Source organism: Pipistrellus kuhlii, unplaced genomic scaffold (genome assembly GCF_014108245.1).
Source record: "Pipistrellus kuhlii isolate mPipKuh1 unplaced genomic scaffold, mPipKuh1.p scaffold_m20_p_31, whole genome shotgun sequence".
Taxonomy (NCBI): Eukaryota; Metazoa; Chordata; class Mammalia; order Chiroptera; family Vespertilionidae; genus Pipistrellus; species Pipistrellus kuhlii.
In genome coordinates this window covers 3,166,748-3,183,080 of record NW_023425531.1, presented here as the reverse complement: position 1 = coordinate 3,183,080, position 16,333 = coordinate 3,166,748, and the positions used below count along the sequence as shown (strand labels likewise).

Sequence of the window (16,333 nt, the reverse complement as noted above, 5' to 3'; positions counted from 1 at the left end):
GCGTTCGCTGCATTGTACAGAGCACCCAGAGATGGGCCAGCGCGTGCATGTGTCGTTTCGCTGAGCCCATGCCATCCCTGCGCTGTGGCTCCCTTTGGGGGGGGGGGGGGGGAAGAACGGAGGCTGAGGGAGGTGGCCAGCCCAGGTCACAGGCAGCTGGAACGCTCCCGCACTCAATGCCGTGTGGTGTCACACCCCATTCCACGCTGTCCATCTCCGCACTCCTGGTTTGCATTACTTGCTCATTTTACAAGCATTGTAAGTTGCCACATATATTTATTTTGTAAATGTGTCATGTTTTCATTTTTACCACTATGTAATATATATCCATTTTTATATGTGATTAATCACAAGTAGACCTATTTTATTGGCTTTTTGTTTGTTCCACTTCACCCTGTCCTCCAGGACTCCTTAGAACTAGCCTTTTATTATTCTGATGCTATCCCTGCATCCAACTGCAAAATGTTCCCCATTCCAGTGCTGTTCCATTTCAGGCTGCCCGCTTTCCCCGGGCTTCACGTGAAGAGTCTCTGGCCCTTTCCTCCTGAATGGAATGCTTTTCAATTGATAGTCTTGCTTGGTTGTTTGATATTTTAAAAAGTATTCAGGACTATGAATTTGGGATATTTGATTAGATGCCATCTCATAAGTTGTGATCTATGATTTATTTGCTGTAGTGAATATTTTTTGTTAGGCTTTTTATTTTGAGATCATTCTATATTTCCGTGCAGTTATAAAAAAATAAGACAGAAATCCCCTGTGTCCTTCACCCAGTTTCTCCCAAAGGTAACATCTTGCAAAACTGGAGCCCAGTCCCAGCCATTTTGGCTCAGTGGGTAGAGCGTCAACCTGGGGACTGAAAGGTTGCGGTTCTATTCGGGTCAAGGGCACGTACCTCAGCAGGTTGGATCCCAGCCCTGGTTAGGGAGCTTGCAGGAGGCAGCCAATTGGTGTGTCTCTCTCACATCGATGTCTCTCTCTGTCTCTCCCCCTTCCTTCCACTTTCTCTAAAAATCCATAGGAAAACATCCTCAGGTGAGAATTAACAAAACAAAACAAACTGTAGCACAGCATCCCAGCCAGCATATTGACTTGGCCCAGGGGAGGATGGCAGACGCCTCCCCAGGCTCATCCCTGTGGCCCTGGGAGCCACCCCACTGCGCTCCGCCCCTGCCCACCTCTCCCCCCCGGCAAGCACACGTCTGTTCTCCAGTCCCGTGATTGTGACATTTCACAGATGTTATATAATTGTCATCACAACCACACAGAACATCACCTTGGGCAATGGCTTTTTTCACTCGGCTAATTCTCTGGTGATTCAGCCAGGTTGTCGCATGCATTGATAGCCCATTCCTTTTTATCATTATCTAGTATTCCGTGGCGTGTCCATAGCATGACTGGTTAGTCACATACCCACGGAAGGACATCTGGACCCTCCCGGGGTCTGGCTGTGATGAATAAAGCTGCGGTGAGCATCTGCAGAGGAACCTTTGTGTTTGCCTCACTTTCCATTTCTTGGGGATAGATACCGAGGAGCACAGTCCCCAGGTCACAGGAGGCAGGACAGTGAGGAGCGAGGGAGAGTCCTTGACAAGGGCAATGAGGGAAACTGAGACAAAATAATGTCCTCAACTGCACTCACTTTGGGCCTTTGTCCTAAATCATTCTGTTCCGTTCATCTCTGAGCCTCCAATCCCATGCAGTCCTGACTCCTGCAGCTATATGATAAGGCTTATTTCTCCCACTTTAGTCTTTTTCAAAACCATTTTAGCTAGTCTAGCCTTTCATATAAATTACAAAGTATTTTTGTTGAGATTTTGGTAGGAATTGCATCAAACCTGTATATCAGTTTGGAGAAAACTGGCATCTCTTGTATGTTGGGTCTTCCATGTTCGTTGCTGGTATATAGAAATACAATTTATTTTTGTATGTCTATTCTTGTCTCCCGCAACCTTACCTAAATCATTAGTTTTAGGAGACGTGGTGTGTGTGTGTGTGTGTGTGTGTGTGTGTGTGTGTGTTTACCGTCCTTGGAATTTTCTGTATAGATAAGCATGTCATCTGCACATAAATCCAGTTTAATTTCTTCCTTTCTTATCTGTATGCCTTTTATTTCCTTTTCTTGCCTTATTAGAGTCTTTAGAACAGGCTAGAACACCCATCACTCAGCTGCATACATCCCAGGTTTATTAAAAAAAAAGTGTTTTAAGGTAAGTGTTTTATTTTTAAGTTCTTGAGGTTTATAACCTTTATTATTCACTTCTAGCTTTATTTCTTCTTAATAAGAAAAAACCAATCACATTTTATAATTAAGTCTTTCACATAAAAGACACTAAATTAAGTAAATTTTCCTTACTCTCAACCCCCTAACTCTCTACTTTCCAGTCCCATTAACATAAGCTGGAAATTTAGTCTCAAATAGATTACTGGTAACATTATTTTTATGCCATATTACCTTTCATTCACAAATATTTTTTACATCTGCCATCTATTTTACTTTTTTATCGAGACTGTGTTTTTACCCTGGCACGCATGTCTCTCCAGAGGGTGCCAAGACTTTATTTTTAGAGCAGTTTAAAGTTCACAGCAAAACTGAGGGAAAGGTGCCGAGACTTTCTGCGTCCTCCCGTCCCCACACAGGCTCAGCCTCGCCTTCCGCCTCCGCCACAGGGCCCGGCGGCTACACCGGAGGGACTGCTGCAAGGAGACTGGCAGAGCTCACCTGGGCACAGTTTATGTTTAATTACTATTGTGCTTAATTATTAAGTTTAATTACGTTTATCCCAGTTCCTCTGTGCCATGCTTCTCCATTCTGAAATCCTTAATCCTGGATACTCTCACACAGAGAACACCATCAAATGACTCTGTCGTCGGTGGTAGGTTTGCAGAGCCTTTTTATATCCGAAACCTATTTTTCCGTTGCCTCACACACTGCTGACAGCTTGACTGGGAATTAACTACGTAGATTATCTCGCTCCCCTGGAAACTCGGCAGGCGACGCTGCATTGTCTTAAGTACCATGGTTCTCACTGCACACACACCCTGTCGCCGCCAGCGGACAGGTGCGGCATCTCGCTGGTCCTGCTCTCCTCCCACTCCGGGACGGCCAGGCCCTTTCCCACGCCCGCGCCGGAGGGCGGGACAAGGCCCATGCCTAGGTGTCCAGGGTTCTGCTGACCTAACGCCGCTCTGCCCCCTTCCCCACCTGGCTGAGCCCAGCAGGCACTCCCCCAGGTCTCCTCCGGGCTCCCCAGGCCCTGGTCACGCAGCTCACGTCCAGCCGCCCCAGCAGCTCCTGTGCTGACCAGGGCGGAGCCCTGGCCTCGCCCTCCCCGGACTGCAGGGGCAGGATGCGGTGGTGGGAGGCCTCCGGCCTTTCACAGCGCTTCCGAGCAGGGCAGCTGGCTTTTCACGTGGGCGATCAGGTCGCTCAGTCTCGGAGCGGGGCCGTGGGAGAGGGACCAAGGGGCTCTCTGCTGTTTGCAGCCAGTCTTGGTTTCATGAGTGACGCCCGGAGTGCGTGGACCCACCCCGCCCACCCCCTCGCAGGGACGAGGGGTCACTGGCACGCCACGTCTTCAGAGCTCACCGCCTGCGCCCCCAGGTTTGTCTTCCCAAGGGTTTGAGGGAGAGCTGGGAACGCTGCCTCAGGGACTGATAACCAAACGTGACTCCAGCCTTTGCCCAGACGGTCCCCTCAGGACCACAGAGCTCTCGGGGGAAGGGCAGGGCAGATCCCGCCTGGACGAGCGGGTGGCCAGGCCAGCACGTGGAGGGCTGGCTCCCGGGCATGCTCCCAGCTCATCCCTGCGGCAGGGCCCCTCCCGGCAGTGCACCCTCAACAGCATCGGCCGGAGCTCACTGAAGCGGCGAGGCTCCGCCCCGAGGATGCCAGCAGTCCAGGGTCTGCCTTTTCACCAGACATGGGGGCGGGTGCATGCAGGTCCAGCCACAGCCTGACAACTGCAGCTCCAGAGCACTTCCTGTCAAACTACCAGCCGGAGCCTGCCCACCACACCTGCCCACCACGCCTGCCCACCATGCCTGCCCACCACTCCTGTCCCACCATGCCTGCCCCACAGGCCTGCCCACCACGCCTGCCCACCATGCCTGCCCACCACTCCTGTCCCACCATGCCTGACCCACCACGCCTGCCCCACAGGCCTGCCCACCATGCCTGCCCACCACGCCTGCCCACCACACCTGCCCCACATGCCTGCCCCACACACCTGCCCCACAGGCCTGCCCACCACACCTGTCCCACCACACCTGCCCCACACACCTGCCCACCACACACCTGCCCACCAAGCCTGCCCATCACGCCTGTCCACCATGCCTGCCCCACACGCCTACCCACCACGTCTACCCACCATGTCTACCCACCACGCCTGCCCCACACGCCTGCCCACCACATCTACCCACCATGCGTGCCCCACATGCCTGCCCACCATGCCTGCCCACCACATCTACCCACCACGCCTGCCCACCACACCTGCCCACCACACCTGCCCCACACGCCTGCCCCACACGGTGGGGCGAGGGCAGGAGGGCGTCACTGAAATGTGTGACGTTGGCACGGCGGGCGCTGCCAGCTGTGAGGACACCCAACAAAACCAATGTCACCGCTCACCACACCGGAGCTCCCAGCTCCTCCGGCGTCGGAGAGAAAACACAGGGGGGACATGACAACAGCAGACCTGGGGAAAGAAACTTCTGGAAAGATACCCAAGGAGTGGGAAGTGGGTGGATGGAGGATAGAGGCGAATAAGGGATTTTAAAACTATATACTTTCTTCTACTTTTCAAACCATTATTACAAAAAATACATAGTGTTTTAAAATACTAACATTTTTTAAAGAGATTTTTGATGTGGAGGAGGGATATACCGTATATGCCCAAGGCTGGTTGATTTTTTTTTACTTTTTTTTTTGGGGGGGGGGGGGGGTGGGGGGAGAGAGAGATCAATGTGAGAACAAAACATCAATGGAGCCCACAACCCAGGCACATGCCCTGACTGGGAATTGAACTGGCAACGCTCCGGGCTCAGGACCACACCCACCAGCTGAGCCACGGCCAGGCCAGCTGCTGAGGTTCCACTTGGCCCTCACACTCCTCCAGGGCCTGGGGCTGGTGTGTCCCATGCGGACTCTGGGCGCAGGTGCCGCGGAAAGAAGCCTGGGCCGGCACTGTCTGGCTGTGGCGCATCGGCGATGCTCAGGCTGCCTGACTCCTGCGGCCGAGAGAAGGCCCTGGTTCCCCGGCCCAGCCAGACTGGTCTCCCTGGTGTGGGGCAGGGCCTGGTCAGTCTGAGGTGCAACCACAGTGCGATCGCCTGGTTTGCAATCCGAGTGAGGAACAATCCTCTGAAGGCTGTCCGGCCGGGACATGGCCAGCGGTTCCAGACGTGGCTGCGCCCACACAGCCCCTTCCCGTCCCCGGTCTCGGCACCCCGGCAGGGCTCCGCACTCGCCAAGGCCCAGAAGCCACTCTGTCCAGGAAGTAAGAACTCTGTCTTCTAAGTGCAACCCGACACTTCCTCCTGCGAGTGTGGCTCACACTCCCGGCACCCTCTTCCTCCTCTGTCCTCCCACACCCCCAGCCTCCATCAGACACCACCTCCTCTGTCCTCCCACACACACACCCCCAGCCTCCATCAGACACCACCTCCTCTGTCCTCCCACATACACACCCCCAGCCTCCATCAGACACCACCTCCTCTGTCCTCCCACACACACACCCCCAGCCTCCATCAGAAACCACCTCCTCTGTCCTCCCACACCCCCAGCCTCCATCAGAAACCACCTCCTCTGTCCTCCCACACCCCCAGCCTCCATCAGAAACCACCTCCTCTGTCCTCCCCACACACACACCCCCAGCCTCCATCAGACACCACCTCCTCTGTCCTCCCACACCCCCAGCCTCCATCAGAAACCACCTCCTCTGTCCTCCCCACACCCCCAGCCTCCATCAGAAACCACCTCCTCTGTCCTCCCCACACCCCCAGCCTCCATCAGAAACCACCTCCTCTGTCCTCCCCACACCCCCAGCCTCCATCAGAAACCACCTCCTCTGTCCTCCCCACACCCCCAGCCTCCATCAGAAACCACCTCCTCTGTCCTCCCCACACCCCCAGCCTCCATCAGAAACCACCTCCTCTGTCCTCCCCACACACACACCCCCAGCCTCCATCAGAAACCACCTCCTCTGTCCTCCCCACACACACACCCCCAGCCTCCATCAGACACCACCTCCTCTGTCCTCCCACACGCCCAGCCTCCAGACACCACCTCCTCTGTCCTCCCCACACCCCCAGCCTCCATCAGAAACCACCTCCTCTGTCCTCCCACACCCCCAGCCTCCATCAGAAACACACCCCCAGCCTCATAGACCCACCTCCTCTGTCCTTCCCACCACAACACCCCAGCCTCCATCAGAAACCACCTCCTCTGTCCTCCACACCCCAGCCCTTCCATCAGACCACCTCTCTTGTCTCCCACACCCCAGCCTCCATCAGAAACCACCTCCCTCTGTCCTCCCCACACACACACCCCAGCCTCCATCAGAACCACCTCCTCTGTCCTCCCCAAACCCCCCGCCTCCATCAGAAACCCACCCTCCTCTGTCCTCCCCACACCCCAGCCTCCATCAGAGCCACCTCCTCTGGCCGCCCCACACCCCCATGCCTCCATGCAGGAACCACCTCCTCTGTCCTCCCCAACCCCCAGCCTCCATCAGAAACCACCTCCTCTGTCCTCCCCACACCCCCAGCCTCCATCAGAAACCACCTCCTCTGTCCTCCCCACACCCCCAGCCTCCATCAGAAACCACCTCCTCTGTCCTCCCACACACACACCCCCAGCCTCCATCAGAAACCACCTCCTCTGTCCTCCCCACACACACACCCCCAGCCTCCATCAGACACCACCTCCTCTGTCCTCCCACACGCCCAGCCTCCAGACACCACCTCCTCTGTCCTCCCCACACCCCCAGCCTCCATCAGAAACCACCTCCTCTGTCCTTCCACACCCCCAGCCTCCATCAGAAACAACCGGCAGGAGCAGGGGAGCACGGGGCTGGACGGTGGGGCTTCTCCCTTCCCTGGTGCTGACCCCGGTGCACCCGCTGGCCCCGGTGTGCCCGCTGACCCCAGGGCGCCTGCTGACCTCAGGGCACCTGCTGACCCCAGCGTGCCCAATGACCCCAGTGCACCCACTGACACCAGTGTACTCCTAAGAGGGGGAGACATCTGGCAAAAATGTCATCTTGCTTGCTGTGTGCAAGGCTCCCCTTCCACCAGACACTGTGCAAACACAGCAGACACCTGGGCTGTCCACGCGATGCTCCCACCTCACTAGGGCGGAGCCTGGCTGTGCTCGGACTCCAGACTGGAGGTGAGGACTCACTGTTCTGCCAGGCGCCTTTGGAAATGTGTCGTGGGGGCACCTGTGTGTACCAACCAAGACCTGGCGTCGTCGGCACTGCAGAGCAAACACAACCACAGCGATATGCCATCTGCTGTGCCCCGGGCCTGCCTCCCAGCGCTGCGCTGTCTCAAGGTCACCGAGCTGAGGGGCTCCCGGGCTGCTTGTGCTGCTGGAAGACAAAGCTGAGGCCGTGAGACCAAGGAAGCTGACCTGCTTCCTAAGAAGCTTGAGGCTGTAATGTATTAAACTGATAAGAACAGATACTAAACTTGATCTTAGCCAAAAGGCCGAGAAGCTTGAGGCCGGGATGTGAAAAGGCCCAGGCCTCTCAGCGAACCAGTGCTGGCAACGGCTCCGGCAGCCTGGCTCCGGCAGGCCCGGCTCCATCAGGCCCGGCTCCGGCAGGCCCCGCTCCATCAGGCCTGGCTCCGGCAGGCCCGGCTCCAGCAGGCCCTGCTCCATCAGGCCCGGCTCCAGCAGGCCCTGCTCCATCAGGCCCGGCTCCATCAGGCCCGGCTCCATCAGGCCCGGCTCCGGCAGGCCCAGCTCCGGCAGGCCCTGCTCCATCAGGCCCGGCTCCGGCAGGCCCCGCTCCATCAGGCCTGGCTCCGGCAGGCCCGGCTCCGGCAGGCCCTGCTCCATCAGGCCCGGCTCCAGCAGGCCCTGCTCCATCAGGCCCGGCTCCATCAGGCCCTGCTCCATCAGGCCCGGCTCCATCAGGCCCGGCTCCATCAGGCCTGGCTCCGGCAGGCCCAGCTCCGGCAGGCCCTGCTCCATCAGGCCCGGCTCCGGCAGGCCCAGCTCCGGCAGGCCCTGCTCCATCAGGCCCGGCTCCATCAGGCCCGGCTCCGGCAGGCCCAGCTCTGGCAGGCCCTGCTCCATCAGGCCCGGCTCCATCAGGCCCGGCTCCGGCAGACCCAGCTCCGGCAGGCCCTGCTCCATCAGGCCCGGCTCCATCACACCCGGCTCCATCAGGCCCGGCTCCATCAGGCCCGGCTCCGGCAGGCCCTGCTCCATCAGGCCCGGCTCCATCAGGCCCGGCTCCGGCAGGCCCGGCTCCGGCAGGCCCGGCTCCATCAGGCCCGGCTCCGGCAGGCCCTGCTCCATCAGGCCCAGCTCCAGCAGGCCCTGCTCCATCAGGCCCGGCTCCATCAGGCCCGGCTCCGGCAGGCCCGGCTCCGGCAGGCCCGGCTCCATCAGGCCCAGCTCTGGCAGGCCCTGCTCCATCAGGCCCGGCTCCAGCAGGCCCTGCTCCATCAGGCCCTGCTCCATCAGGCCCGGCTCCATCAGGCCCGGCTCCGGCAGGCCCAGCTCCCGCAGGCCCTGCTCCATCAGGCCCGGCTCCATCAGGCCTGGCTCCGGCAGGCCCAGCTCCGGCAGGCCAAGCCACAGGCTCCGGGGGAGAGCCACAGGCTCCGGAGGTTCTGCAGAGCTAGAACCGAACCAGATGAGAAGGGGCCCCAGGCAGGGAGCCCGTGGCGGGCGGGGAAGGAGGGAGAGAACTGGCGTTAGGAAGCAGCAGCCCGTGGAGGGAAAGGGCTGCAGCTACCAGGAAGCCCATCACCAAGAGGAAGCCGCTGCCAGGAGGGAGCCACTGCCAGGAAGAAGCCGCCGCAGAAGCTCACATGTGCTCGTTCCATGAGGTCAAATCGCTTTGGACAGCTCAGTTTTGTATTCCTCACCCGAGGATGTTTATTTATTTTAGAAGGAGAGGAAGGGGTACAGGGGAGAGAGGGGCAGGAAGGGGAGAGATCAGATGCCTCCCGCAAGCTCCCTGACTGGGGATCGAACCCGCAAACTCTCTGTGTACAACCAAATGAACCACCCAGCCAGGGCGATAGCTGATTTTGAATGAAAACCTGACCAAAGGCGAGGACAAAGAAAAGACAACACACTGCTATTCCGCTGGCGCCCGCATCCCGCCTGCTGCTACCCATCACCGCCACCCAGGCACAAAAAGGCCCGAAGTGAGAAGGCACACAGACACGTGCCCCATGGCTCACCTGAAGAGGATGAAGAAATCTTAAAAGCTAAACATATCTTATAGACTTGATCATTGTAACAAAGACCAGCACATTTGCATGAGAGCACAAATCAAAAATAAATATTATCTTCTTTAAATTACCATTTAAATAGCATTTATTCCCTGAAGGAAGCAATTCCGCAGGAGTTCCCTGGCTCATTCCAGCCCGCAAAGCCCTGCCTGAAGCTGACAGCTCTTGAGGGAGTTGGAGGGAGCTCCAGGGAGTAAAAGAAGGGGAAATAGGAACTTTTAATATCTTAAAACTGAAGAAACGCTTTTCTCCCCAACGTCTAAAAATCAATACTTCTCCCAAAAGTGCCAGACACTTAGAAGGCAAGGTGTCCCTAGAGAGGGGCTGCGGCGTAATTTCCTCCACACCCTCCACGACCACCTAATCCCATCTTTCTACACGTGACCTAATTGAGAAAGAAATGCATTTATACCAAAATGATGACCGTCAGAATCAAGCAATGCCAGGAAGAAATCCTGCATTGCTCAAAGGGAGAGTCCCATAAAAAGAAAATCAATAGAGGGAGGGACAGAGGTATGGATGGATGCACTGATGATGAATGGATGGGTAGATGGTGTGTGGATGGATGGATGGATGGCTATCAGTTTATACAACTTTCAAAATCAGAGCTCTATAAACAAGGCTATCATGCCAGAGCTAAAGGTTTTCATGTGGAAGCATGTTAATTTTTATCTCCAACTATACATGCTCTTTTACCTAGTTTTCTTCCCAAATTTTCAAGTCATGAAGCCCAACTGAATCAATTAAGATGCTTTTGGCTTCAATTAACAGACTATGCTGCTTAAACAAAGGGGGCTTATCACTAAAGCGTACACACACAAACAGTTGGAAGCAGGAGGTGCCTAGGCTGCATCGGTGGCTTGAGGATGTCAGCACTCTAGGTTGGTGTCACTGCGATTCTAGGCATCTGTGTGGTCAAAAGGTAGTTCTCCCATCATCTGCACATTCAACAACCTCGTTGGAAGGGGATGGGATAAAAAGTAAGCTCTCATCTCTTACATTGGCGAAAGCCGGGTCCCTTGCCCACTCTTAGACCAGTCACTGGGAAGGACATCAAAGTATCATGGACCACTCATACTTTGTCCCTTGGGTGCATTGTCATTAAACAAAACCAGGAACAAGAAGGAATGGCTGTCAGATGGGCCAACATCATCTTCTGTTCTCACTTTTAAATCCCAGATAGCTAAAAGGTCCCCTCCAATCAGAATTGCACCCTAATAATTCCTATAATGTGCCTTCCAGAGAGACTGCAATCACCTCATTCCCTTTGTAACCAAGTTTTCCACCTTCATCTTCTCAGTCTCCTGCTTGGGGCACTTAGGATTGCAAGTGACAGAAAGACATGGTTAGGAGAAAACAAGTGATTTCACAGACACCAGGGCAGCAACCACAGCCAGGCTTCTAAGCAGGATCACCAGGAACCAAGGCAGCCACTCCACCCCCAGTCCCCATGACTTCTGAGCCCACCCTACTATGGCTCTGCAGCTCAGCTCTCTCTGCTACTCGGTGCACATGGCAGAGCCCTAAGATGACATACCCCTCCAGTCTGCCCGCATCAATGTTAAGTCCAAGTCCCCAGAGGAAGAATCGGGAGCCATGCCTGGTCTATCAGCCGTGGGCAGGAATGCCAGTTCACACAGCTCAAATATAAAAGCTAAGGACCACCCCTTGGTATCTATTTGCCAAATTGCAGGGAATGCATAGGCCTTGAAGTCCCACAAGGTTTGTACATGCTCTCTTAGAAGGAATATTTGGACATCAGCTTCCAAGGCCCAGCAGGGGATGGGAAGGCAAACACAGCGGTCACCCCAGAATGACCACCTGAGCCTCATCTCTCAGCAGGTGGCACAGCTGGCAGAGCACAGCAGGAGGAGGGGAGGGAGCCGCGTGGTTATACACAGCATCTTCCCTACAGCTCCCCTGTTTTCCCTGCCCCCTGCTCTGCCTCAGGCTGGCTCCTACCCAGATCCCGTCTCACACCCTCACACCCACCTAACTACGCTCATCCTTGCATTCATTGCTCCACTCCAGGCTCTCTTTGCCAAAATGCTTTCCCACACAGGAGTCCCTGTCTCCCAAGCCACTTTCCACACACGTGCACCTCAGAAGTGAGCTCGGTCTATTTTAAACTCCTGCAGCCATGTGCCATCTGTCCTGTCTGGAGAACCGAATGCGGAAACATGGAAACGGATGTCTGGTCATGGTCCCACCATGAGCTCAGAACCTTGGGACAACCAAGCATCCTTCCCATGGTGGATGGAGAACACTCCCTCTTGGCTAGTTCTTGGGGCTGTTGGAGCATCGGGAGATGAAAGATAACAGGTTTGGACAGTGAGGTGACGGTGACAGGAAGGTGGCAGCATCTTTCCTAACCACTAGCAATAGCAGGGAATTATCTGAAATTCATAAAGAACTTATAAAATTCAACAAAAACTAACAAACAATTCAATTAAAAATGGGCAAAGGACCTAAATAGATACTTCTCCAAAGAGGACACACAGATGGCCAAGAGACATATGCAAAAATGCTCAAGTTCACTAATCAGAGAGATGCAAATCAAACCCTCAGTGAGGTCCCACCTCACACCTGTGAAAATTGCTATGATCAATAAATCAACAAACAACAAGTGCTGGTGAGGATGTGGAGAAAAGGGAGCCCTCATGCACTGCTGGTGGGAATGCAGACTGGTGCAGCCACTGTGGAGAACAGTATAGAATTTCCTCAAAAAATTAAAAGTGGAACTGCCATTTGACCCAGTTATCCTACTTCTAGGAATATATCCTAAGAAAACAGAAACACCAATCAGAAAGAATGTATGCATACCTATGTTCATAGCAGCACAATTTACAATAGCAAAGACCTGGAAGCAGCCCAAGTGCCCGTGAGGAGATGAGTGGATAAAAGGCTGCGGTACATCTACACAATGGAATACTACGCAACAGTAAAAGGAAGGATCTCTTACCCTTTGAGAGGGCATGGAGGGACCGGTGAGTATTATGGTAAGTGACATAAGTCAGTCAGAGAAAGACAAGCACCATGGTTTCACTTAATGTGTAATCTAATAACAAAATAAACTGGCAAACAAAATAAAAACAGACTTATAGAGAACAGACTGACAGCTGTCAGAGAGGAGGATGTTGGGAAATTGGGTAAAAAAGGTGAAGGGATTAGGAAAAAAACACGCACAAAGCCTCTCAGTGACACAGACAGCAGTATGGTGAACACAAAGGGAAGGTGTGGAGGAAGGTAGAAGAGGGTAAAGGAGGGATGAATGGTGATGGAAGGAGACTTGACTTGGAGTGGTGAACACAATACAATACAGAGATGACATAGAATTTTACACCTGAATCCTATGTAATTTTATTAAACAATGTCACCAAAAATCTATACTAATAATAGAGTAATATGCAAATTGGTCAGGATGCCATCACAGTAACAACTGATCAGCAGGCTGCGTGTATAGCAGGTACGGGTGGGCAGGGCAGGGGGACTTGCAACATCAGGATGGGGGTGGGGCCGTGGCAGAGAGGCCCCTGTGCCGTGGCCCCGGCAGGGGATCCACAGGCTCCAGAGGTCTGCAGGCCTCCCCTACAGCCCAGCCCCGGGCAGGGCCATGGCGGGGGCCTCTGTATGCCTGCACTGGGGTCTGCAGGCCTCTGCCATGCCTGGCCCAAGGGTCTGCAGGCCTCCCTCAGCTCCAGCCTACCTCTTTGGGGCAATTGATGGAGGAGCCCTGGATGGGTGGGTGGGGCCTACCTCTTTGGAGCAAAGGACCGTGGAGCTCCTGCACTGTGACAGACACAGGCCAGGCTGGGGGACCCTCCCCACCCTCCCACAAGTGCATGAATTTTGTGGACCAGGCCACTAGTGTTTCAATAAATTTATTTTTAAATAATGACTTCCTTTACTTTTCTGAGCAGACATTCCCAATGTCATGGGGGAACAGCCAATGCCAGACCGAGAATCCTCAAGTCCATCCTTGGGCAATGATGCTTGGAAATGGTTACCATAGCAATCAGCTCTGCCCCTTGGCTTTCTGAATGACCCTGAGCCAGTCATCCACTGTGTGAGCTGCAGATGCCTTTATGTGGCCAGGCAGCTGTTCACCGGCCCAAGGAAGAACTGTATCAGGTGTGTTTAATACTGACAGTGACAGTGCCCCCCACCCCACCCGATGCTGTTGTGGGAATTAAATGGACTTGGCGATAACCAATGATAATCACAACTGTTTTCTGTGTATTGAGTGCTGCATATGAGCTTTGCATGCATTCATTCATAACAACTCATGAGGCCAATACTAAGCACTAAATGTTTTCATTTAGAGACATAACAACAGCAAGTTAGAAAGAAGAAATCTAGAAAACCAGAGGCAGAAAACCAAATTTAACTTCTTTCCTAGAACCTGCAGACAAGTCATGGAAACGCTCTTCAAAGGAGCCACTCCACAAATCCAAGAGGGAAAGCAGCGCCTACCCTGACCGCCTGCCCATCAGACAAAGGGCAGCCACCGCGGGCCTGGGGGACTGGACCATCGTACCCACACTCGCACTTCCTGCCAGCGTTCCTCAAGCTGCTGTCTTCCCCCAGATGAAAGCTTCCCGCGTCCAAAAGACACCAGCTGGCTGGCAGACAGCTGCTTCCCACGTTAGGAGAGTTACTAGGAGGCCTGCCAATCACATGACTACAAATCCCACTTCCGCCACAGCAGATGGCAGAGAGAATCACTGCTGATGCAAAATGTCACAGAAGGTTTCAGGGGCCCCATGGGGGAGTCACGTGTCACAGAGCACTGTCCCCTCCCTCCGCGTCGGTCCCCTCCCGCGCACTGCCCCTCTGGATGGCCTCAGGAACCCCCAAACCTCCTGCTTTGCAGAACAGTCAACGCTCCTCTCTGACAACACACAGGAAGCTCACCTTCCCCGTGAGGTTTCTATGAAAGCATCCAAGTGTTTTCCCTTTGGACAAAAACAGGTGTTTTCCCAAAAGAAACTGGTGAGATCCATTTTTTAGCCAAGAAATATTTATTGAGCATCTACCATATGCCAGGCACTATTCCAGGCTCTGAGGCTACACAAGTGAATAAGCTGTCAAGACAATACCATGGTCTCCGGTGTTCGCAGGTCTGATTATGTATGAAGTACCATGTTAGCGTTTATTGGGGAGGTTTCTATTCCAGACACTGCCCAGTGCTCTCTGTACATTATCTTACTTCATTCCCCACAACCCCCTGTGCGGTCTTTCACTCCTATTTGGCAGATGAGGAAACTGAGGCTCAGAGTGGGAAATAATCATCTGCCCAAGACCACACATCTAGGGAGGAGCAGAGAGCACACCAAACCCCAGGTGTGAACCCCGTTCAAAGGTTCACACTTCAAACTCTGGCCGTGGCTCAGTTGGTTGGAGCGTCCTGTACACCAAAAGGTTGTGGGTTCGATCTCCCGTCAGGTTGCATGTGGGAGGCAACTAATCAATGTTTCTCTCTCACATCTCTCTCTCTCTCCCTCTTTCTCTCCCCCTCTCCCCCTCTCTCCCTCTCTCTCTCAAATCAATAAAAACAAATCCTCAGGGGAGGATAAAAAGTCCACACTTTTAGCCTGTAGCTTGGAGGCCACATCCGTCTCCAGTTTCTCATTACTCCACGAGTCCCTGTGCCTCCATAGCCACCCCACCTCTGCAGCGTGGCGTCAGACCCTCCCCGCACTTCCTACTGCAATTTCCTGCAAGTGCCTTTAGGCCCCGGTGATGCCTGCCGGCAAAGGACTGACTTTTCCTGAGACAGTCCTCCCCCTTCTCTCCTGGGCCCACCCCCAAGCAGCACCCTCCCACCCCCTGTCCCTCGTTCTCCTCCCTCTGAACCTCCAGCCCCCTCTGACAGAAATTAAAGCTCAATGCGGAAGCCACCTCTTGGTTCTGCTTAGGAGAAAAGAGCAACTACTACGTCACCGACATCAATGCCGGGCCAGATGGCCGCATGGAGACCGTGTGCAGAGGTTGTTATTACCGATCAGAACAGCCGCCCTCTCCAGGAAGCCCTCAGCTGCCCCCGCCCCCTCGGAAGTGTGTCTTCCAGACCATCTTGCCCAGCCCTCAGCACCGGATGGGCATCTGTAGGCAGTTTCTCTGCCCCTGAGAGCGATCCCTTCCCAGCAGTGCCCGCCCGCGTCACTGAGGCCCCATCCCACCGCGCCTTGCACAAGCTCTTGCTCAATGGGTGTTTGCTGAAACGACTGTCTATGCTTTCACTTCTACACATCTCAGTCGCATTTCCAAAGCCCAGGTCCCTGCTGGGGCCACCTCCCTTAGCCCAGAGTCTGCGAGAGTCTGTGGAGAGCTCTGGACTCCATGGCGACAATGACCCTGATTCAATCACCAGGTCCCCGGTCTCCACCCCGAGTCCCAGGTCTGGATATCCGCATGCCAACCGGTCTGTGCTTGAACATCGAGGGGAAAGTCAGGGTTTCCTCAAAGCTCGGCCCTCTTCCCATGGTCCCACTCTGGCAAAGGCACCGCCCTCCCACCCGGTCCCCAGCCAGAGCCTGACGGAGCCAACCCTCACTCCTCCCTGGACCACACTCCCACCGGCAGGCACCAAGCTCCCTCCACAGCTCTCCCTACACGCCTCTCCAGCACGCCCCCCCTCCCTCCTCACTGCAGCCCGGCACCTCCAACTGCCCGTTCCCGCAGCGCCCCCTCCAGCCTTGCCGGCTGGAAACCCATTTCCAACTGCACCGGCGTGGTTTCTAGAAGGCCAGTCTCATCAGTAACACTTTATTAGAAGAGGCATCTGAACCCTAGAAAGAAGGATGTGCTTTAATTGGACCATGAACTATTTATGGTGGGATCCTGCTTACCCTTT

At 54.8% G+C, this 16,333-nt stretch overlaps 1 protein-coding gene and 1 pseudogene across 2 annotated transcripts in view; both read right to left on the bottom strand.

Moving 5' to 3' along the window:
• PRKCB (protein kinase C beta) overlaps positions 1–16,333 on the bottom strand; it is a 267,227-nt gene that overhangs the window by 173,615 nt on the left and 77,279 nt on the right. The gene's annotated exons all lie outside the window — the stretch shown is intronic.
• LOC118731690 lies at positions 7,624–7,722 on the bottom strand (annotated as a pseudogene).